This window comes from Rhipicephalus microplus, unplaced genomic scaffold, assembly GCF_043290135.1.
Source record: "Rhipicephalus microplus isolate Deutch F79 unplaced genomic scaffold, USDA_Rmic scaffold_20, whole genome shotgun sequence".
NCBI classification, from domain to species: domain Eukaryota; kingdom Metazoa; phylum Arthropoda; class Arachnida; order Ixodida; family Ixodidae; genus Rhipicephalus; species Rhipicephalus microplus.
This window is the reverse complement of record NW_027464593.1, coordinates 9184212-9206761: the sequence shown is the minus strand read 5'-3', so window position 1 is coordinate 9206761 and position 22550 is coordinate 9184212.

Sequence of the window (22550 nt, the reverse complement as noted above, 5' to 3'; positions counted from 1 at the left end):
TCTTCTGTTCTTGTGTTTCGTCCTTATGGGATCAAATATAAGTTTTGTATTGTCTTTTGAAGTTTTCCTTCATTTTGAAAGCGCACAGACGAACAGATTTTAAGCACCCAAAAACAACGTCACAAGACGTTCGTTTCGGATATGCCCATCCGCTACGAAGCAGTTTTTGTTACTTTTGTGCTAGCTAAGTATTTCTAACAAGCTATAAATTGTTAGTCAGCGCTCGCCTAATTGTCTTCTGTGCTTGTGTTTCGTCCTTATGCGATCAAATCTATGTTTTGTACTGTCTTTAAAAGTTTTCCTTCATTTTGAAAGCGCACAGACGAACACATTTTAAGCACCCAAAAACAACGTCACAAGACGTTCGTTTCGGATATGCCCATCCGCTACGAAGCAGTTTTTTGTTAGATTTGTGCTAGCTGGGTGATTATAACAAGATATAATTTGTTAGTAAGTGCTCGCGTAGTTGTCTTCTGTGCATGTGTTTTGTCCTTATCCGATCAAATCTATGTTTTGTATTGTTTTTTGAAAATGTCCTTCATCTTGAAAATGCACAGACAAACAGATTTTACGCACCCAAAAAGAACGTCACAAGACGTTCGTTTCGAATTTGCCAATCCGCTACGAAGCAGTTTTTTGTTACTTTTGTGCTAGCTTGGCATTTCTAACAAGCTCTTATTCGTTAATGAGCGCTCGCATAAGTGTCTTTTGTGCTTGTGTTTCGTCCTTATGCGATCAAATCCATATTTTGTACTGTCTTTTAAAGTTTTCCTTCATTTTGAAAGCGCACAGACGAACAGATTTTAAGCACCCAAAAACAACGTCACAAGACGTTCGTTACGGACATGCCCATCCGCTACGAAGCAGTTTTTTGTTACTTTTGTGCTAGCTAGGCAATTCTAGCAAGCTATAATTTGTTAGTAGGTGCTCGCGTAGTTGTCTTCTGTGCATGTGTTTTGTATTGTCTTTCGAAATATTCCTTCATTTTAAAGCGCACAGAGAACAGAATTTAAGCACCCAAAAACAACGTCACAAGATGTTCATTTCGGATATGCCAATCCGCTACGAAGCAGTTTTTTGTTACCTTTGTGCTAGCTAGGTAATTCTAACAATCTATAATTTGTAAGTCAGCGTTTGCGTATATGTCTGCTGTGCTTGTGTTTCGTTCTTATGAGATTCTATCGATGTTTTGTAATTTCTTTTGAAGTTTTCCTTCATTTTGAAAGCACACAGACGAACAGATATAAGCACCCCAAAACAACGTCACAAGATGTTCGTTTCGGATATGCCGATCCGCTACGAAGCAGTTTTTTGTTACTTTTGTGCTAGCTAGGTAATTCTAACAAGCTATAATTTGTTAGTCAGCGCTCGCGTATTTGTTTTTTGTGCTTGTGTTTCGTCCTCATTTGATCAAATTTATGTTTTGAAGTGTCTTTTGAAGTTGTCCTTCATTTTGAAAACGCACAGACGAACAGATTTTACGCACCCAAAAAGAACGTCACAAGATGTTCGTTTTGAATATGCCAAACTGCTACGAAGCAGTTTTTGTTACTTTTGTGCTAGCTAGGTAATTCTAACAAGATATAATTTGTTAGTCCGCGCTCGCGTATTTGTTTTTTGTGCTTGTGTTTCGTCCTCATTTGATCAAATCTATGTCTTGTATTGTCTTTCGAAGTTTTCCTTCATTTTGAAAGCGCACAGACGAACAGATTTTAAGCACCCAAAAACAACGCACGCCACAAGACGTTCGTTTCGGATATGCCAATCCGCTACGAAGCAGTTTTTTGTTACTTTTGTGTTAGCTAGGCAATTCTAACAAGCTATGATTTGTTAGTAAGTGCTCGCGTAGTTGTCTTCTGTGCATGTGTTTTGTATGGTCTTTCGAAGTTTTTCCTTCATTTTAAAGCGCACAGAGAACAGAATTTAAGCACCCAAAAACAACGTCACAAGATGTTCATTTCGAATATGCCAATCCGCTACGAAGCAGTTTTTTCTTACTTTTGTGCTAGCTAGGTAATTCTAACAAGCTATAATTTGTTAGTCAGCGCTCCCGTAGTTGTCTTCTGTTCTTGTGTTTCGTCCTTATGGGATCAAATATAAGTTTTGTATTGTCTTTTGAAGTTTTCCTTCATTTTGAAAGCGCACAGACGAACAGATTTTAAGCACCCAAAAACAACGTCACAAGACGTTCGTTTCGGATATGCCCATCCGCTACGAAGCAGTTTTTGTTACTTTTGTGCTAGCTAAGTATTTCTAACAAGCTATAAATTGTTAGTCAGCGCTCGCCTAATTGTCTTCTGTGCTTGTGTTTCGTCCTTATGCGATCAAATCTATGTTTTGTACTGTCTTTAAAAGTTTTCCTTCATTTTGAAAGCGCACAGACGAACACATTTTAAGCACCCAAAAACAACGTCACAAGACGTTCGTTTCGGATATGCCCATCCGCTACGAAGCAGTTTTTTGTTAGATTTGTGCTAGCTGGGTGATTATAACAAGATATAATTTGTTAGTAAGTGCTCGCGTAGTTGTCTTCTGTGCATGTGTTTTGTCCTTATCCGATCAAATCTATGTTTTGTATTGTTTTTTGAAAATGTCCTTCATCTTGAAAATGCACAGACAAACAGATTTTACGCACCCAAAAAGAACGTCACAAGACGTTCGTTTCGAATTTGCCAATCCGCTACGAAGCAGTTTTTTGTTACTTTTGTGCTAGCTTGGCATTTCTAACAAGCTCTTATTCGTTAATGAGCGCTCGCATAAGTGTCTTTTGTGCTTGTGTTTCGTCCTTATGCGATCAAATCCATATTTTGTACTGTCTTTTAAAGTTTTCCTTCATTTTGAAAGCGCACAGACGAACAGATTTTAAGCACCCAAAAACAACGTCACAAGACGTTCGTTACGGACATGCCCATCCGCTACGAAGCAGTTTTTTGTTACTTTTGTGCTAGCTAGGCAATTCTAGCAAGCTATAATTTGTTAGTAGGTGCTCGCGTAGTTGTCTTCTGTGCATGTGTTTTGTATTGTCTTTCGAAATATTCCTTCATTTTAAAGCGCACAGAGAACAGAATTTAAGCACCCAAAAACAACGTCACAAGATGTTCATTTCGGATATGCCAATCCGCTACGAAGCAGTTTTTTGTTACCTTTGTGCTAGCTAGGTAATTCTAACAATCTATAATTTGTAAGTCAGCGTTTGCGTATATGTCTGCTGTGCTTGTGTTTCGTTCTTATGAGATTCTATCGATGTTTTGTAATTTCTTTTGAAGTTTTCCTTCATTTTGAAAGCACACAGACGAACAGATATAAGCACCCCAAAACAACGTCACAAGATGTTCGTTTCGGATATGCCGATCCGCTACGAAGCAGTTTTTTGTTACTTTTGTGCTAGCTAGGTAATTCTAACAAGCTATAATTTGTTAGTCAGCGCTCGCGTATTTGTTTTTTGTGCTTGTGTTTCGTCCTCATTTGATCAAATTTATGTTTTGAAGTGTCTTTTGAAGTTGTCCTTCATTTTGAAAACGCACAGACGAACAGATTTTACGCACCCAAAAAGAACGTCACAAGATGTTCGTTTTGAATATGCCAAACTGCTACGAAGCAGTTTTTGCTACTTTTGTGCTAGCTAGGTAATTCTAACAAGATATAATTTGTTAGTCCGCGCTCGCGTATTTGTTTTTTGTGCTTGTGTTTCGTCCTCATTTGATCAAATCTATGTCTTGTATTGTCTTTCGAAGTTTTCCTTCATTTTGAAAGCGCACAGACGAACAGATTTTAAGCACCCAAAAACAACGCACGCCACAAGACGTTCGTTTCGGATATGCCAATCCGCTACGAAGCAGTTCTTTGTAACTTTTGTGCTAGCTAGGCAATTCTAACAAGCTATAATTTGTTAGTAAGTGCTCGCGTAGTTGTCTTCTGTGCATGTGTTTTGTATGGTCTTTCGAAGTTTTTCCATCATTTTAAAGCGCACAGAGAACAGAATTTAAGCACCCAAAAACAACGTCACAAGATGTTCATTTCGAATATGCCAATCCGCTACGAAGCAGTTTTTTCTTACTTTTGTGCTAGCTAGGTAATTCTAACAAGCTATAATTTGTTAGTCAGCGCTCCCGTAGTTGTCTTCTGTTCTTGTGTTTCGTCCTTATGCGATCAAATATAAGTTTTGTATTGTCTTTTGAAGTTTTCCTTCATTTTGAAAGCGCACAGACGAACAGATTTTAAGCACCCAAAAACAACGTCACAAGACGTTCGTTTCGGATATGCCCATCCGCTACGAAGCAGTTTTTGTTACTTTTGTGCTAGCTAGGTTATTCTAACAAGCTGTAATTTGTTAGTCAGCGCTCGCGTAGTTTTCTTCTGTTCTTGTGTTTCGTCCTTATGAGATTCTATCTATGTTTTGTATTGTCTTTTGAAGTTTTCCTTCATTTTGAAAGCACACAGACGAACAGATATAGGCACCCCAAAACAACGTCACAACATGTTCGTTTCAGATACGCCGATCCGCTACAAAGCAGGTTTTTCTTAATTTTGTGCTAGCTAGGTAATTCTAACAAGTTATAATTTGTTAGTCAGCGCTCGCGTATTTGTCTTGTGTGTTTGTGTTTTGTCCTTATCCGATCAAATGTATGTTTTGTACTGTTTTTGAAGTTTTCCTTCGTTTTGAAAGCACACAGACGAACAGACATAAGCACCCCAAAACAACGTCACAAGATGTTCGTTTCGTATATGCCAATCCTCTACAAAGCAGGTTTTTGTTAATTTTCTGCTAGCTAGGTAATTCTAACAAGTTATAATTTGTTAGTCAGCGCTGGCGTATTTGTCTTGTGTGCTTGTGTTTTGTCCTTATCCGATCAAATCTATGTTTTGTATTGTTTTTTGAAGTTGTCCTTCATTTTGAAAACGCACAGACCAACAGACTTTACACACCCAAAAACAACGTCACAAGATGTTCGTTTTGGATATGCCAAACCGCTACGAAGCAGTTTTTTGTTACTTTTGTGCTAGCTATGTAATTCTAACAAGCTATAATTTGTTAGTCAGTGCTCGCGTAGTTGTCTTCTGTGCATGTGTTGTGTATTGTCTTTCGAAGTTTTCCTTCATTTTAAAGCGCACAGAGAACAGAATTTAAGCACCCAAAAACAACGTCACAAGATGTTCATTTCGGATATGCCAATCTGCTACGAAGCAGTTTTTTGTTACTTTTGTGCTAGCTAGGTAATTCTAACAAGTTATAATTTGTTAGTCAGCGCTGGCGTATTTGTCTTGTGTGTGTGTGTTTTGTCCTTATCCGATCAAATCTATGTTTTGTACTGTTTTTTGAAGTTTTCCTTCATTTTGAAAGCACACAGACGAACAGACATAAGCACCCCAAAACAACGTCACAAGATGTTCGTTTCGGATATGCCAATCCGCTACAAAGCAGGTTTTTCTTAATTTTGTGCTAGCTAGGTAATTCTAACAAGTTATAATTTGTTAGTCAGCGCTCGCGTATTTGTCTTGTGTGCTTGTGTTTTGTCCTCATTTGATCAAATCTATGTCTTGTATTGTCTTTCGAAGTTTTCCTTCATTTTGAAAGCGCACAGACGAACAGATTTTAAGCACCCAAAAACAACGCACGCCACAAGACGTTCGTTTCGGATATGCCAATCCGCTACGAAGCAGTTTTTTGTTACTTTTGTGCTAGCTAGGCAATTCTAACAAGCTATAATTTGTTAGTAAGTTCTCGCGTAGTTGTCTTCTGTGCATGTGTTGTGTATTGTCTTTCGAAGTTTTCCTTCATTTTAAAGCGCACAGAGAAAAGAATTTAAGCACCCAAAAACAATGTCACAAGATGTTCATTTCGGATATGCCAATCCGCTACGAAGCAGTTTTTTGTTACTTTTGTGCTAGCTAGGTAATTCTAACAATCTATAATTTGTTAGTCAGTGTTTGCGTATATGTCTGCTGTGCTTGTGTTTCGTACTTATGAGATTCTATCTATGTTTTGTAATTTCTTTTGAAGTTTTCCTTCATTTTGAAAGCACACAGACGAACAGATATAAGCACCCCAAAACAGCGTCACAAGATGTTCGTTTCGGATATGCCGATCCGCTACGAAGCAGTTTTTTGTTACTTTTGTGCTAGCTAGGTAATTCTAACAAGCTATAATTTGTTAGTCAGCGCTCCCGTAGTTGTCTTCTGTTCTTGTGTTTCGTCCTTATGCGATCAAATATAAGTTTTGTATTGTCTTTTGAAGTTTTCCTTCATTTTGAAAGCGCCCAGACGAACAGATTTTAAGCACCCAAAAACAACGTCACAAGACGTTCGTTTCGGATATGCCCATCCGCTACGAAGCAGTTTTTGTTACTTTTGTGCTAGCTAGGTAATTCTAACAAGCTGTAATTTGTTAGTCAGCGCTCGCGTAGTTTTCTTCTGTTCTTGTGTTTCGTCCTTATGAGATTCTATCTATGTTTTGTATTGTCTTTTCAAGTTTTCCTTCATTTTGAAAGCACACAGACGAACAGATATAGGCACCCCAAAACAACGTCACAAGATGTTCGTTTCAGATACGCCAATCCGCTACAAAGCAGGTTTTTCTTAATTTTGTGCTAGCATGGTAATTCTAACAAGTTATCATTTGTTAGTCAGCGCTCGCGTATTTGTCTTGTGTGCTTGTGTTTTGTCCTTATCCGATCAAATGTATGTTTTGTACTGTTTTTGAAGTTTTCCTTCGTTTTGAAAGCACACAGACGAACAGACATAAGCACCCCAAAACAACGTCACAAGATGTTCGTTTCGTATATGCCAATCCTCTACAAAGCAGGTTTTTGTTAATTTTGTGCTAGCTAGGTAATTCTAACAAGTTATAATTTGTTAGTCAGCGCTGGCGTATTTGTCTTGTGTGCTTGTGTTTTGTCCTTATCCGATCAAATCAATGTTTTGTATTGTTTTTTGAAGTTGTCCTTCATTTTGAAAACGCACAGACCAACAGACTTTACACACCCAAAAACAACGTCACAAGATGTTCGTTTTGGATATGCCAAACCGCTACGAAGCAGTTTTTTGTTACTTTTGTGCTAGCTATGTAATTCTAACAAGCTATAATTTGTTAGTCAGTGCTCGCGTAGTTGTCTTCTGTTCTTGTTTTTCGTCCTTATGAGATTCTATCTATGTTTTGTATTGTCTTTTGAAGTTTTCCTTCATTTTGAAAGCACACAGACGAACAGATATAAGCCCCCCAAAACAACGTCACAAGATGTTCGTTTCGGATATGCCAATCCGCTACAAAGCAGGTTTTTCTTAATTTTGTGCTAGCTAGGTAATTCTAACAAGTTATAATTTGTTAGTCAGCGCTCACGTATTTGTCTTGTGTGCTTGTGTTTTGTCCTCATTTGATCAAATCTATGTCTTGTATTGTCTTTCGAAGTTTTCCTTCATTTTGAAAGCGCACAGACGAACAGATTTTAAGCACCCAAAAACAACGCACGCCACAAGACGTTCGTTTCGGATATGCCAATCCGCTACGAAGCAGTTTTTTGTTACTTTTGTGCTAGCTAGGCAATTCTAACAAGCTATAATTTGTTAGTAAGTTCTCGCGTAGTTGTCTTCTGTGCATGTGTTGTGTATTGTCTTTCGAAGTTTTCCTTCATTTTAAAGCGCACAGAGAACAGAATTTAAGCACCCAAAAACAACGTCACAAGATGTTCATTTCGGATATGCCAATCTGCTACGAAGCAGTTTGTTGTTACTTTTGTGCTAGCTAGGTAATTCTAACAAGTTATAATTTGTTAGTCAGCGCTCGCGTATTTGTCTTGTGTGTGTGTGTTTTGTCCTTATCCGATCAAATCTATGTTTTGTACTGTTTTTTGAAGTTTTCCTTCAGTTTGAAAGCACACAGACGAACAGACATAAGCACCCCAAAACAACGTCACAAGATGTTCGTTTCGGATATGCCATTCCGCTACAAAGCAGGTTTTTCTTAATTTTGTGCTAGCTAGGTAATTCTAACAAGTTATAATTTGTTAGTCAGCGCTCGCGTATTTGTTTTTTGTGCTTTTGTTTCGTCCTCATTTGATCAAATTTATGTTTTGAATTGTCTTTTGAAGTTGTCCTTCATTTTGAAAACGCACAGACGAACAGATTTTACGCACCCAAAAAGAACGTCACAAGATGTTCGTTTTGAATATGCCAAACTGCTACGAAGCAGTTTTTGTTACTTTTGTGCTAGCTAGGTAATTCTAACAAGATATAATTTGTTAGTCCGCGCTCGCGTATTTGTTTTTTGTGCTTGTGTTTCGTCCTCATTTGATCAAATCTATGTCTTGTATTGTCTTTCGAAGTTTTCCTTCATTTTGAAAGCGCACAGACGAACAGATTTTAAGCACCCAAAAACAACGTCACAAGATGTTCATTTCGAATATGCCAATCCGCTACGAAGCAGTTTTTTCTTACTTTTGTGCTAGCTAGGTAATTCTAACAAGCTATAATTTGTTAGTCAGCGCTCCCGTAGTTGTCTTCTGTTCTTGTGTTTCGTCCTTATGGGATCAAATATAAGTTTTGTATTGTCTTTTGAAGTTTTCCTTCATTTTGAAAGCGCACAGACGAACAGATTTTAAGCACCCAAAAACAACGTCACAAGACGTTCGTTTCGGATATGCCCATCCGCTACGAAGCAGTTTTTGTTACTTTTGTGCTAGCTAAGTATTTCTAACAAGCTATAAATTGTTAGTCAGCGCTCGCCTAATTGTCTTCTGTGCTTGTGTTTCGTCCTTATGCGATCAAATCTATGTTTTGTACTGTCTTTAAAAGTTTTCTTCATTTTGAAAGCGCACAGACGAACACATTTTAAGCACCCAAAAACAACGTCACAAGACGTTCGTTACGGACATGCCCATCCGCTACGAAGCAGTTTTTTGTTACTTTTGTGCTAGCTAGGCAATTCTAGCAAGCTATAATTTGTTAGTAGGTGCTCGCGTAGTTGTCTTCTGTGCATGTGTTTTGTATTGTCTTTCGAAATATTCCTTCATTTTAAAGCACACAGACGAACAGATATAAGCACCCCAAAACAACGTCACAAGATGTTCGTTTCGGATATGCCGATCCGCTACGAAGCAGTTTTTTGTTACTTTTGTGCTAGCTAGGTAATTCTAACAAGCTATAATTTGTTAGTCAGCGCTCGCGTATTTGTTTTTTGTGCTTGTGTTTCGTCCTCATTTGATCAAATTTATGTTTTGAAGTGTCTTTTGAAGTTGTCCTTCATTTTGAAAACGCACAGACGAACAGATTTTACGCACCCAAAAAGAACGTCACAAGATGTTCGTTTTGAATATGCCAAACTGCTACGAAGCAGTTTTTGCTACTTTTGTGCTAGCTAGGTAATTCTAACAAGATATAATTTGTTAGTCCGCGCTCGCGTATTTGTTTTTTGTGCTTGTGTTTCGTCCTCATTTGATCAAATCTATGTCTTGTATTGTCTTTCGAAGTTTTCCTTCATTTTGAAAGCGCACAGACGAACAGATTTTAAGCACCCAAAAACAACGCACGCCACAAGACGTTCGTTTCGGATATGCCAATCCGCTACGAAGCAGTTTTTTGTAACTTTTGTGCTAGCTAGGCAATTCTAACAAGCTATAATTTGTTAGTAAGTGCTCGCGTAGTTGTCTTCTGTGCATGTGTTTTGTATGGTCTTTCGAAGTTTTTCCATCATTTTAAAGCGCACAGAGAACAGAATTTAAGCACCCAAAAACAACGTCACAAGATGTTCATTTCGAATATGCCAATCCGCTACGAAGCAGTTTTTTCTTACTTTTGTGCTAGCTAGGTAATTCTAACAAGCTATAATTTGTTAGTCAGCGCTCCCGTAGTTGTCTTCTGTTCTTGTGTTTCGTCCTTATGCGATCAAATATAAGTTTTGTATTGTCTTTTGAAGTTTTCCTTCATTTTGAAAGCGCACAGACGAACAGATTTTAAGCACCCAAAAACAACGTCACAAGACGTTCGTTTCGGATATGCCCATCCGCTACGAAGCAGTTTTTGTTACTTTTGTGCTAGCTAGGTAATTCTAACAAGCTGTAATTTGTTAGTCAGCGCTCGCGTAGTTTTCTTCTGTTCTTGTGTTTCGTCCTTATGAGATTCTATCTATGTTTTGTATTGTCTTTTGAAGTTTTCCTTCATTTTGAAAGCACACAGACGAACAGATATAGGCACCCCAAAACAACGTCACAACATGTTCGTTTCAGATACGCCGATCCGCTACAAAGCAGGTTTTTCTTAATTTTGTGCTAGCTAGGTAATTCTAACAAGTTATCATTTGTTAGTCAGCGCTCGCGTATTTGTCTTGTGTGTTTGTGTTTTGTCCTTATCCGATCAAATGTATGTTTTGTACTGTTTTTGAAGTTTTCCTTCGTTTTGAAAGCACACAGACGAACAGACATAAGCACCCCAAAACAACGTCACAAGATGTTCGTTTCGTATATGCCAATCCTCTACAAAGCAGGTTTTTGTTAATTTTGTGCTAGCTAGGTAATTCTAACAAGTTATAATTTGTTAGTCAGCGCTGGCGTATTTGTCTTGTGTGCTTGTGTTTTGTCCTTATCCGATCAAATCTATGTTTTGTATTGTTTTTTGAAGTTGTCCTTCATTTTGAAAACGCACAGACCAACAGACTTTACACACCCAAAAACAACGTCACAAGATGTTCGTTTTGGATATGCCAAACCGCTACGAAGCAGTTTTTTGTTACTTTTGTGCTAGCTATGTAATTCTAACAAGCTATAATTTGTTAGTCAGTGCTCGCGTAGTTGTCTTCTGTTCTTGTTTTTCGTCCTTATGAGATTCTATCTATGTTTTGTATTGTCTTTTGAAGTTTTCCTTCATTTTGAAAGCACACAGACGAACAGATATAAGCCCCCCAAAACAACGTCACAAGATGTTCGTTTCGGATATGCCAATCCGCTACACAGCAGCTTTTTCTTAATTTTGTGCTAGCTAGGTAATTCTAACAAGTTATAATTTGTTAGTCAGCGCTCGCGTATTTGTCTTGTGTGCTTGTGTTTTGTCCTTTCCGATCAAATCTATGTTTTGTACTGTTTTTTGAAGTTTTCCTTCATTTTGAAAGCACACAGACGAAAAGACATAAGCACCCCAAAACAACGTCACAAGATATTCGTTTCGGATATCCCAATCCGCTACAAAGCAGGTTTTTCTTAATTTTGTGCTAGCTAGGTAATTCTAACAAGTTATAATTAGTTAGTCAGCGCTCGCGTATTTGTCTTGTGTGCTTGTGTTTTGTCCTCATTTGATCAAATCTATGTCTTGTATTGTCTTTCGAAGTTTTCCTTCATTTTGAAAGCGCACAGACGAACAGATTTTAAGCACCCAAAAACAACGCACGCCACAAGACGTTCGTTTCGGATATGCCAATCCACTACGAAGCAGTTTTTTGTTACTTTTGTGCTAGCTAGGCAATTCTAACAAGCTATAATTTGTTAGCAAGTTCTCGCGTAGTTGTCTTCTGTGCATGTGTTTTGTATTGTCTTTTGAAGTTTTCCTTCATTTTAAAGCGCACAGAGAACAGAATTTAAGCAGCCAAAAACAACGTCACAAGATGTTCATTTCGGATATGCCAATCCGCTACGAAGCAGTTTTTTGTTACTTTTGTGCTAGCTAGGTAATTCTAACAAGCTCTAATTTGTTAGTCAGCGCTTGCGTAGTTGTCTGCTGTGCTTGTGTTTCGTCCTTATGCGATCAAATATAAGTTTTGTATTGTCTTTTGAAGTTTTCCTTCATTTTGAAAGCGCATAGATGAACAGATTGTAAGCACCCAAAAACAACGTCACAAGACGTTCGTTTCGGATATGCCCATCCGCTACGAAGCAGTTTTTTGTTTCTTTTGTGCTAGCTAGGTAATTCTAACAAGCTGTAATTTGTTAGTCAGCGCTCGCGTAGTTGTCTTCTGTTCTTGTGTTTCGTCCTTATGAGATTCTATCTATGTTTTGTATTGTCTTTTGAAGTTTTTCTTCATTTTGAAAGCACACAGACGAAGAGACATAAGCACCCCAAAACAACGTCACAAGATGTTCGTTTCGGATATGCCAATTCGCTACAAAGAAGGTTTTTCTTAGTTTTGTGCTAGCTAGGTAATTCTAACAAGTTATAATTTGTTAGTCAGCGCTCGCGTATTTGTCTTGTGTGCTTGTGTTTTGTCCTTATCCGATCAAATCTATGTTTTGAATTGTCTTTTGAAGTTGTCCTTCATTTTGAAAACGCACAGACGAACAGATTTTACGCACCCAAAAAGAACGTCACAAGATGTTCGTTTTGAATATGCCAAACTGCTACGAAGCAGTTTTTGTTACTTTTGTGCTAGCTAGGTAATTCTAACAAGATATAACTTGTTAGTCCGCGCTCGCGTATTTGTTTTTTGTGCTTGTGTTTCGTCCTCATTTGATCAAATCTATGTCTTGTATTGTCTTTTGAAGTTTTCCTTCATTTTGAAAGCGCACAGACGAACAGATTTTAAGCACCCAAAAACAACGCACGACACAAGACGTTCGTTTCGGATATGCCAATCCGCTACGAAGCAGTTTTTGTTACTTTTGTGCTAGCTAGGTAATTCTAACAAGCTATAATTTGTTAGTCAGCGCTCGCGTATTTGTTTTTTGTGCTTGTGTTTCGTCCTCATTTGATCAAATTTATGTTTTGAAGTGTCTTTTGAAGTTGTCCTTCATTTTGAAAACGCACAGACGAACAGATTTTACGCACCCAAAAAGAACGTCACAAGATGTTCGTTTTGAATATGCCAAACTGCTACGAAGCAGTTTTTGCTACTTTTGTGCTAGCTAGGTAATTCTAACAAGATATAATTTGTTAGTCCGCGCTCGCGTATTTGTTTTTTGTGCTTGTGTTTCGTCCTCATTTGATCAAATCTATGTCTTGTATTGTCTTTCGAAGTTTTCCTTCATTTTGAAAGCGCACAGACGAACAGATTTTAAGCACCCAAAAACAACGCACGCCACAAGACGTTCGTTTCGGATATGCCAATCCGCTACGAAGCAGTTTTTTGTAACTTTTGTGCTAGCTAGGCAATTCTAACAAGCTATAATTTGTTAGTAAGTGCTCGCGTAGTTGTCTTCTGTGCATGTGTTTTGTATGGTCTTTCGAAGTTTTTCCATCATTTTAAAGCGCACAGAGAACAGAATTTAAGCACCCAAAAACAACGTCACAAGATGTTCATTTCGAATATGCCAATCCGCTACGAAGCAGTTTTTTCTTACTTTTGTGCTAGCTAGGTAATTCTAACAAGCTATAATTTGTTAGTCAGCGCTCCCGTAGTTGTCTTCTGTTCTTGTGTTTCGTCCTTATGCGATCAAATATAAGTTTTGTATTGTCTTTTGAAGTTTTCCTTCATTTTGAAAGCGCACAGACGAACAGATTTTAAGCACCCAAAAACAACGTCACAAGACGTTCGTTTCGGATATGCCCATCCGCTACGAAGCAGTTTTTGTTACTTTTGTGCTAGCTAGGTAATTCTAACAAGCTGTAATTTGTTAGTCAGCGCTCGCGTAGTTTTCTTCTGTTCTTGTGTTTCGTCCTTATGAGATTCTATCTATGTTTTGTATTGTCTTTTGAAGTTTTCCTTCATTTTGAAAGCACACAGACGAACAGATATAGGCACCCCAAAACAACGTCACAACATGTTCGTTTCAGATACGCCGATCCGCTACAAAGCAGGTTTTTCTTAATTTTGTGCTAGCTAGGTAATTCTAACAAGTTATCATTTGTTAGTCAGCGCTCGCGTATTTGTCTTGTGTGTTTGTGTTTTGTCCTTATCCGATCAAATGTATGTTTTGTACTGTTTTTGAAGTTTTCCTTCGTTTTGAAAGCACACAGACGAACAGACATAAGCACCCCAAAACAACGTCACAAGATGTTCGTTTCGTATATGCCAATCCTCTACAAAGCAGGTTTTTGTTAATTTTGTGCTAGCTAGGTAATTCTAACAAGTTATAATTTGTTAGTCAGCGCTGGCGTATTTGTCTTGTGTGCTTGTGTTTTGTCCTTATCCGATCAAATCTATGTTTTGTATTGTTTTTTGAAGTTGTCCTTCATTTTGAAAACGCACAGACCAACAGACTTTACACACCCAAAAACAACGTCACAAGATGTTCGTTTTGGATATGCCAAACCGCTACGAAGCAGTTTTTTGTTACTTTTGTGCTAGCTATGTAATTCTAACAAGCTATAATTTGTTAGTCAGTGCTCGCGTAGTTGTCTTCTGTTCTTGTTTTTCGTCCTTATGAGATTCTATCTATGTTTTGTATTGTCTTTTGAAGTTTTCCTTCATTTTGAAAGCACACAGACGAACAGATATAAGCCCCCCAAAACAACGTCACAAGATGTTCGTTTCGGATATGCCAATCCGCTACACAGCAGCTTTTTCTTAATTTTGTGCTAGCTAGGTAATTCTAACAAGTTATAATTTGTTAGTCAGCGCTCGCGTATTTGTCTTGTGTGCTTGTGTTTTGTCCTTTCCGATCAAATCTATGTTTTGTACTGTTTTTTGAAGTTTTCCTTCATTTTGAAAGCACACAGACGAAAAGACATAAGCACCCCAAAACAACGTCACAAGATATTCGTTTCGGATATGCCAATCCGCTACAAAGCAGGTTTTTCTTAATTTTGTGCTAGCTAGGTAATTCTAACAAGTTATAATTTGTTAGTCAGCGCTCGCGTATTTGTCTTGTGTGCTTGTGTTTTGTCCTCATTTGATCAAATCTATGTCTTGTATTGTCTTTCGAAGTTTTCCTTCATTTTGAAAGCGCACAGACGAACAGATTTTAAGCACCCAAAAACAACGCACGCCACAAGACGTTCGTTTCGGATATGCCAATCCACTACGAAGCAGTTTTTTGTTACTTTTGTGCTAGCTAGGCAATTCTAACAAGCTATAATTTGTTAGCAAGTTCTCGCGTAGTTGTCTTCTGTGCATGTGTTTTGTATTGTCTTTTGAAGTTTTCCTTCATTTTAAAGCGCACAGAGAACAGAATTTAAGCAGCCAAAAACAACGTCACAAGATGTTCATTTCGGATATGCCAATCCGCTACGAAGCAGTTTTTTGTTACTTTTGTGCTAGCTAGGTAATTCTAACAAGCTCTAATTTGTTAGTCAGCGCTTGCGTAGTTGTCTGCTGTGCTTGTGTTTCGTCCTTATGCGATCAAATATAAGTTTTGTATTGTCTTTTGAAGTTTTCCTTCATTTTGAAAGCGCATAGATGAACAGATTGTAAGCACCCAAAAACAACGTCACAAGACGTTCGTTTCGGATATGCCCATCCGCTACGAAGCAGTTTTTTGTTTCTTTTGTGCTAGCTAGGTAATTCTAACAAGCTGTAATTTGTTAGTCAGCGCTCGCGTAGTTGTCTTCTGTTCTTGTGTTTCGTCCTTATGAGATTCTATCTATGTTTTGTATTGTCTTTTGAAGTTTTTCTTCATTTTGAAAGCACACAGACGAAGAGACATAAGCACCCCAAAACAACGTCACAAGATGTTCGTTTCGGATATGCCAATTCGCTACAAAGAAGGTTTTTCTTAGTTTTGTGCTAGCTAGGTAATTCTAACAAGTTATAATTTGTTAGTCAGCGCTCGCGTATTTGTCTTGTGTGCTTGTGTTTTGTCCTTATCCGATCAAATCTATGTTTTGAATTGTCTTTTGAAGTTGTCCTTCATTTTGAAAACGCACAGACGAACAGATTTTACGCACCCAAAAAGAACGTCACAAGATGTTCGTTTTGAATATGCCAAACTGCTACGAAGCAGTTTTTGTTACTTTTGTGCTAGCTAGGTAATTCTAACAAGATATAACTTGTTAGTCCGCGCTCGCGTATTTGTTTTTTGTGCTTGTGTTTCGTCCTCATTTGATCAAATCTATGTCTTGTATTGTCTTTTGAAGTTTTCCTTCATTTTGAAAGCGCACAGACGAACAGATTTTAAGCACCCAAAAACAACGCACGACACAAGACGTTCGTTTCGGATATGCCAATCCGCTACGAAGCAGTTTTTTGTTACTTTTGTGCTAGCTAGGCAATTCTAACAAGCTATAATTTGTTAGTCAGCGCTCCCGTAGTTGTCTTCTGTTCTTGTGTTTCGTCCTTATGCGATCAAATATAAGTTTTGTATTGTCTTTTGAAGTTTTCCTTCATTTTGAAAGCGCACAGACGAACAGATTTTAAGCACCCAAAAACAACGTCACAAGACGTTCGTTTCGGATATGCCCATCCGCTACGAAGCAGTTTTTGTTACTTTTGTACTAGCTAAGTATTTCTAACAAGCTATAAATTGTTAGTCAGCGCTCGCGTAATTGTCTTCTGTGCTTGTGTTTCGTCCTTATGCGATCAAATCTATGTTTTGTACTGTCTTTCAAAGTTTTCCTTCATTTTGAAAGCGCACAGACGAACAGATTTTAAGCACCCAAAAACAACGTCACAAGACGTTCGTTTCGGATATGCCCATCCGCTACGAAGCAGTTTTTTGTTAGATTTGTGCTAGCTGGTGATTATAACAAGATATAATTTGTTAGTAAGTGCTCGCGTAGTTGTCTTCTGTGCATGTGTTTTGTCCTTATCCGATCAAATCTATGTTTTGTATTGTTTTTTGAAAATGTCCTTCATTAAAAAACGCACAGACAAACAGATTTTACGCACCCAAAAACAACGTCACAAGATGTTCGTTTCGAATTTGCCAATCCGCTACGAAGCAGTTTTTTGTTACTTTTGTGCTAGCTAGGCATTTCTAACAAGCTTTTATTCGTTAATGAGCGCTCGCGTAAGTGTCTTTTGTGCTTGTGTTTCGTCCTTATGCGATCAAATCCATATTTTGTACTGTCTTTTAAAGTTTTCCTTCATTTTGAAAGCGCACAGACGAACAGATTTTAAGCACCCTAGAACAACGTCACAAGACGTTCGTTACGGACATGCCCATCCGCTACGAAGCAGTTTTTTGTTACTTTTGTGCTAGCTAGGCAATTCTAGCAAGCTATAATTTGTTAGTAAGTGCTCGCGTAGTTGTCTTCTGTGCATGTGTTTTGTATTGTCTTTCGAAGTATTCCTTCATTTTAAAGCGCAGAGAGAACAGAATTTAAGCACCCAAAAACAACGTCACAAGATGTTCATTTCGGATATGCCAATCCGCTACGAAGCAGTTTTTTGTTACCTTTGTGCTAGCTAGGTAATTTTAAGAATCTATAATTTGTTAGTCAGCGTTTGCGTATATGTCTGCTGTGCTTGTGTTTCGTACTTATGAGATTCTATCCATGTTTTGTAATTTCTTTTGAAGTTTTCCTTCATTTTGAAAGCACACAGACGAACAGATATAAGCACCCCATAACAACGTCACAAGATGTTCGTTTCGGATATGCCGATCCGCTACGAAGCAGTTTTTTGTTACTTTTGTGCTAGCTAGGTAATTCTAACAAGCTATAATTTGTTAGTCAGCGCTCGCGTATTTGTTTTTTGTGCTTGTGTTTCGTCCTCATTTGATCAAATTTATGTTTTGAATTGTCTTTTGAAGTTGTCCTTCATTTTGAAAACGCACAGACGAACAGATTTTACGCACCCAAAAAGAACGTCACAAGATGTTCGTTTTGAATATGCCAAACTGCTACGAAGCAGTTTTTGTTACTTTTGTGCTAGCTAGGTAATTCTAACAAGATATAATTTGTTAGTCCGCGCTCGCGTATTTGTTTTTTGTGCTTGTGTTTCGTCCTCATTTGATCAAATCTATGTCTTGTATTGTCTTTCGAAGTTTTCCTTCATTTTGAAAGCGCACAGACGAACAGATTTTAAGCACCCAAAAACAACGCACGCCACAAGACTTTCGTTTCGGATATGCCAATCCGCTACGAAGCAGTTTTTTGTAACTTTTGTGCTAGCTAGGCAATACTAACAAGCTATAATTTGTTAGTAAGTGCTCGCGTAGTTGTCTTCTGTGCATGTGTTTTGTATGGTCTTTCGAAGTTTTTCCTTCATTTTAAAGCGCACAGAGAACAGAATTTAAGCACCCAAAAACAACGTCACAAGATGTTCATTTCGAATATGCCAATCCGCTACGAAGCAGTTTTTTCTTACTTTTGTGCTAGCTAGGTAATTCTAACAAGCTATAATTTGTTAGTCAGCGCTCCCGTAGTTGTCTTCTGTTCTTATGTTTCGTCCTTATGCGATCAAATATAAGTTTTGTATTGTCTTTTGAAGTTTTCCTTCATTTTGAAAGCGCACAGACGAACAGATTTTAAGCACCCAAAAACAACGTCACAAGACGTTCATTTCGGATATGCCCATCCGCTACGAAGCAGTTTTTGTTACTTTTGTGCTAGCTAGGTAATTCTAACAAGCTGTAATTTGTTAGTCAGCGCTCGCGTAGTTTTCTTCTGTTCTTGTGTTTCGTCCTTATGAGATTCTATCTATGTTTTGTATTGTCTTTTGAAGTTTTCCTTCCTTTTGAAAGCACACAGACGAACAGATATAAGCACCCCAAAACAACGTCACAAGATGTTCGTTTCAGATACGCCAATCCGCAACAAAGCAGGTTTTTCTTAATTTTGTGCTAGCTAGGTAATTCTAACAAGTTATAATTTGTTAGTCAGCGCTCGCGTATTTGTCTTGTGTGCTTGTGTTTTGTCCTTTCCGATCAAATCTATGTTTTGTACTGTTTTTTGAAGTTTTCCTTCATTTTGAAAGCACACAGACGAACAGACATAAGCACCCCAAAACAACGTCACAAGATGTTCGTTTCGGATATGCCAATCCGCTACAAAGCAGGTTTTTCTTAATTTTGTGCTAGCTAGGTAATTTTAAAAAGTTATAATTTGTTAGTCAGCGCTCGCGTATTTGTCTTGTGTGCTTGTGTTTTGTCCTCATTTGATCAAATCTATGTGTTGTATTGTCTTTCGAAGTTTTCCTTCATTTTGAAAGCGCACAGAAGAACAGATTTTAAGCACCCAAAAACAACGCACGCCACAAGACGTTCGTTTCGGATATGCCGATCCGCTACGAAGCAGTTTTTTGTTACTTTTGTGCTAGCTAGGTAATTCTAACAAGCTATAATTTGTTAGTCAGCGCTCGCGCATTTGTTTTTTGTGCTTGTGTTTCGTCCTCATTTGATCAAATTTATGTTTTGAATTGTCTTTTGAAGTTGTCCTTCATTTTGAAAACGCACAGACGAACAGATTTTACGCACCCAAAAAGAACGTCACAAGATGTTCGTTTTGAATATGCCAAACTGCTACGAAGCAGTTTTTGTTACTTTTGTGCTAGCTAGGTAATTCTAACAAGATATAATTTGTTAGTCCGCGCTCGCGTATTTGTTTTTTGTGCTTGTGTTTCGTCCTCATTTGATCAAATCTATGTCTTGTATTGTCTTTCGAAGTTTTCCTTCATTTTGAAAGCGCACAGACGAACAGATTTTAAGCACCCAAAAACAACGCACGCCACAAGACGTTCGTTTCGGATATGCCAATCCGCTACGAAGCAGTTTTTTGTAACTTTTGTGCTAGCTAGGCAATTCTAACAAGCTACAATTTGTTAGTAAGTGCTCGCGTAGTTGTCTTCTGTGCATGTGTTTTGTATGGTCTTTCGAAGTTTTTCCTTCATTTTAAAGCGCACAGAGAACAGAATTTAAGCACCCAAAAACAACGTCACAAGATGTTCATTTCGAATATGCCAATCCGCTACGAAGCAGTTTTTTCTTACTTTTGTGCTAGCTAGGTAATTCTAACAAGCTATAATTTGTTAGTCAGCGCTCCCGTAGTTGTCTTCTGTTCTTGTGTTTCGTCCTTATGCGATCAAATATAAGTTTTGTATTGTCTTTTGAAGTTTTCCTTCATTTTGAAAGCGCCCAGACGAACAGATTTTAAGCACCCAAAAACAACGTCACAAGACGTTCGTTTCGGATATGCCCATCCGCTACGAAGCAGTTTTTGTTACTTTTGTGCTAGCTAGGTGATTCTAACAAGCTGTAATTTGTTAGTCAGCGCTCGCGTAGTTTTCTTCTGTTCTTGTGTTTCGTCCTTATGAGATTCTATCTATGTTTTGTATTGTCTTTTCAAGTTTTCCTTCATTTTGAAAGCACACAGACGAACAGATATAGGCACCCCAAAACAACGTCACAAGATGTTCGTTTCAGATACGCCAATCCGCTACAAAGCAGGTTTTTCTTAATTTTGTGCTAGCTTGGTAATTCTAACAAGTTATCATTTGTTAGTCAGCGCTCGCGTATTTGTCTTGTGTGCTTGTGTTTTGTCCTTATCCGATCAAATGTATCTTTTGTACTGTTTTTGAAGTTTTCCTTCGTTTTGAAAGCACACAGACGAACAGACATAAGCACCCCAAAACAACGTCACAAGATGTTCGTTTCGTATATGCCAATCCTCTACAAAGCAGGTTTTTGTTAATTTTGTGCTAGCTAGGTAATACTAACAAGTTATAATTTGTTAGTCAGCGCTGGCGTATTTGTCTTGTGTGCTTGTGTTTTGTCCTTATCCGATCAAATCAATGTTTTGTATTGTTTTTTGAAGTTGTCCTTCATTTTGAAAACGCACAGACCAACAGACTTTACACACCCAAAAACAACCTCACAAGATGTTCGTTTTGGATATGCCAAACCGCTACGAAGCAGTTTTTTGTTACTTTTGTGCTAGCTATGTAATTCTAACAAGCTATAATTTGTTAGTCAGTGCTCGCGTAGTTCTCTTCTGTTCTTGTTTTTCGTCCTTATGAGATTCTATCTATGTTTTGTATTGTCTTTTGAAGTTTTCCTTCATTTTGAAAGCACACAGACGAACAGATATAAGCCCCCCAAAACAACGTCACAAGATGTTCGTTTCGGATATGCCAATCCGCTACAAAGCAGGTTTTTCTTAATTTTGTGCTAGCTAGGTAATTCTAACAAGTTATAATTTGTTAGTCAGCGCTCGCGTATTTGTCTTGTGTGCTTGTGTTTTGTCCTCATTTGATCAAATCTATGTCTTGTATTGTCTTTCGAAGTTTTCCTTCATTTTGAAAGCGCACAGACGAACAGATTTTAAGCACCCAAAAACAACGCACGCCACAAGACGTTCGTTTCGGATATGCCAATCCACTACGAAGCAGTTTTTTGTTACTTTTGTGCTAGCTAGGCAATTCTAACAAGCTATAATTTGTTAGTAAGTTCTCGCGTAGTTGTCTTCTGTGCATGTGTTGTGTATTGTCTTTCGAAGTTTTCCTTCATTTTAAAGCGCACAGAGAACAGAATTTAAGCACCCAAAAACAACGTCACAAGATGTTCATTTCGGATATGCCAATCTGCTACGAAGCAGTTTGTTGTTACTTTTGTGCTAGCTAGGTAATTCTAACAAGTTATAATTTGTTAGTCAGCGCTCGCGTATTTGTCTTGTGTGTGTGTGTTTTGTCCTTATCCGATCAAATCTATGTTTTGTACTGTTTTTTGAAGTTTTCCTTCAGTTTGAAAGCACACAGACGAACAGACATAAGCACCCCAAAACAACGTCACAAGATGTTCGTTTCGGATATGCCATTCCGCTACAAAGCAGGTTTTTCTTAATTTTGTTCTAGCGAGGTAATTCTAACAAGTTAAAATTTGTTAGTCAGCGCTCGCGTATTTGTTTTTTGTGCTTGTGTTTCGTCCTCATTTGATCAAATTTATGTTTTGAATTGTCTTTTGAAGTTGTCCTTCATTTTGAAAACGCACAGACGAACAGATTTTACGCACCCAAAAAGAACGTCACAAGATGTTCGTTTTGAATATGCCAAACTGCTACGAAGCAGTTTTTGTTACTTTTGTGCTAGCTAGGTAATTCTAACAAGATATAATTTGTTAGTCCGCGCTCGCGTATTTGTTTTTTGTGCTTGTGTTTCGTCCTCATTTGATCAAATCTATGTCTTGTATTGTCTTTCGAAGTTTTCCTTCATTTTGAAAGCGCACAGACGAACAGATTTTAAGCACCCAAAAACAACGCACGCCACAAGACGTTCGTTTCGGATATGCCAATCCGCTACGAAGCAGTTTTTTGTTACTTTTGTGTTAGCTAGGCAATTCTAACAAGCTATAATTTGTTAGTAAGTGCTCGCGTAGTTGTCTTCTGTGCATGTGTTTTGTATGGTCTTTCGAAGTTTTTCCTTCATTTTAAAGCGCACAGAGAACAGAATTTAAGCACCCAAAAACAACGTCACAAGATGTTCATTTCGAATATGCCAATCCGCTACGAAGCAGTTTTTTCTTACTTTTGTGCTAGCTAGGTAATTCTAACAAGCTATAATTTGTTAGTCAGCGCTCCCGTAGTTGTCTTCTGTTCTTGTGTTTCGTCCTTATGGGATCAAATATAAGTTTTGTATTGTCTTTTGAAGTTTTCCTTCATTTTGAAAGCGCACAGACGAACAGATTTTAAGCACCCAAAAACAACGTCACAAGACGTTCGTTTCGGATATGCCCATCCGCTACGAAGCAGTTTTTGTTACTTTTGTGCTAGCTAAGTATTTCTAACAAGCTATAAATTGTTAGTCAGCGCTCGCCTAATTGTCTTCT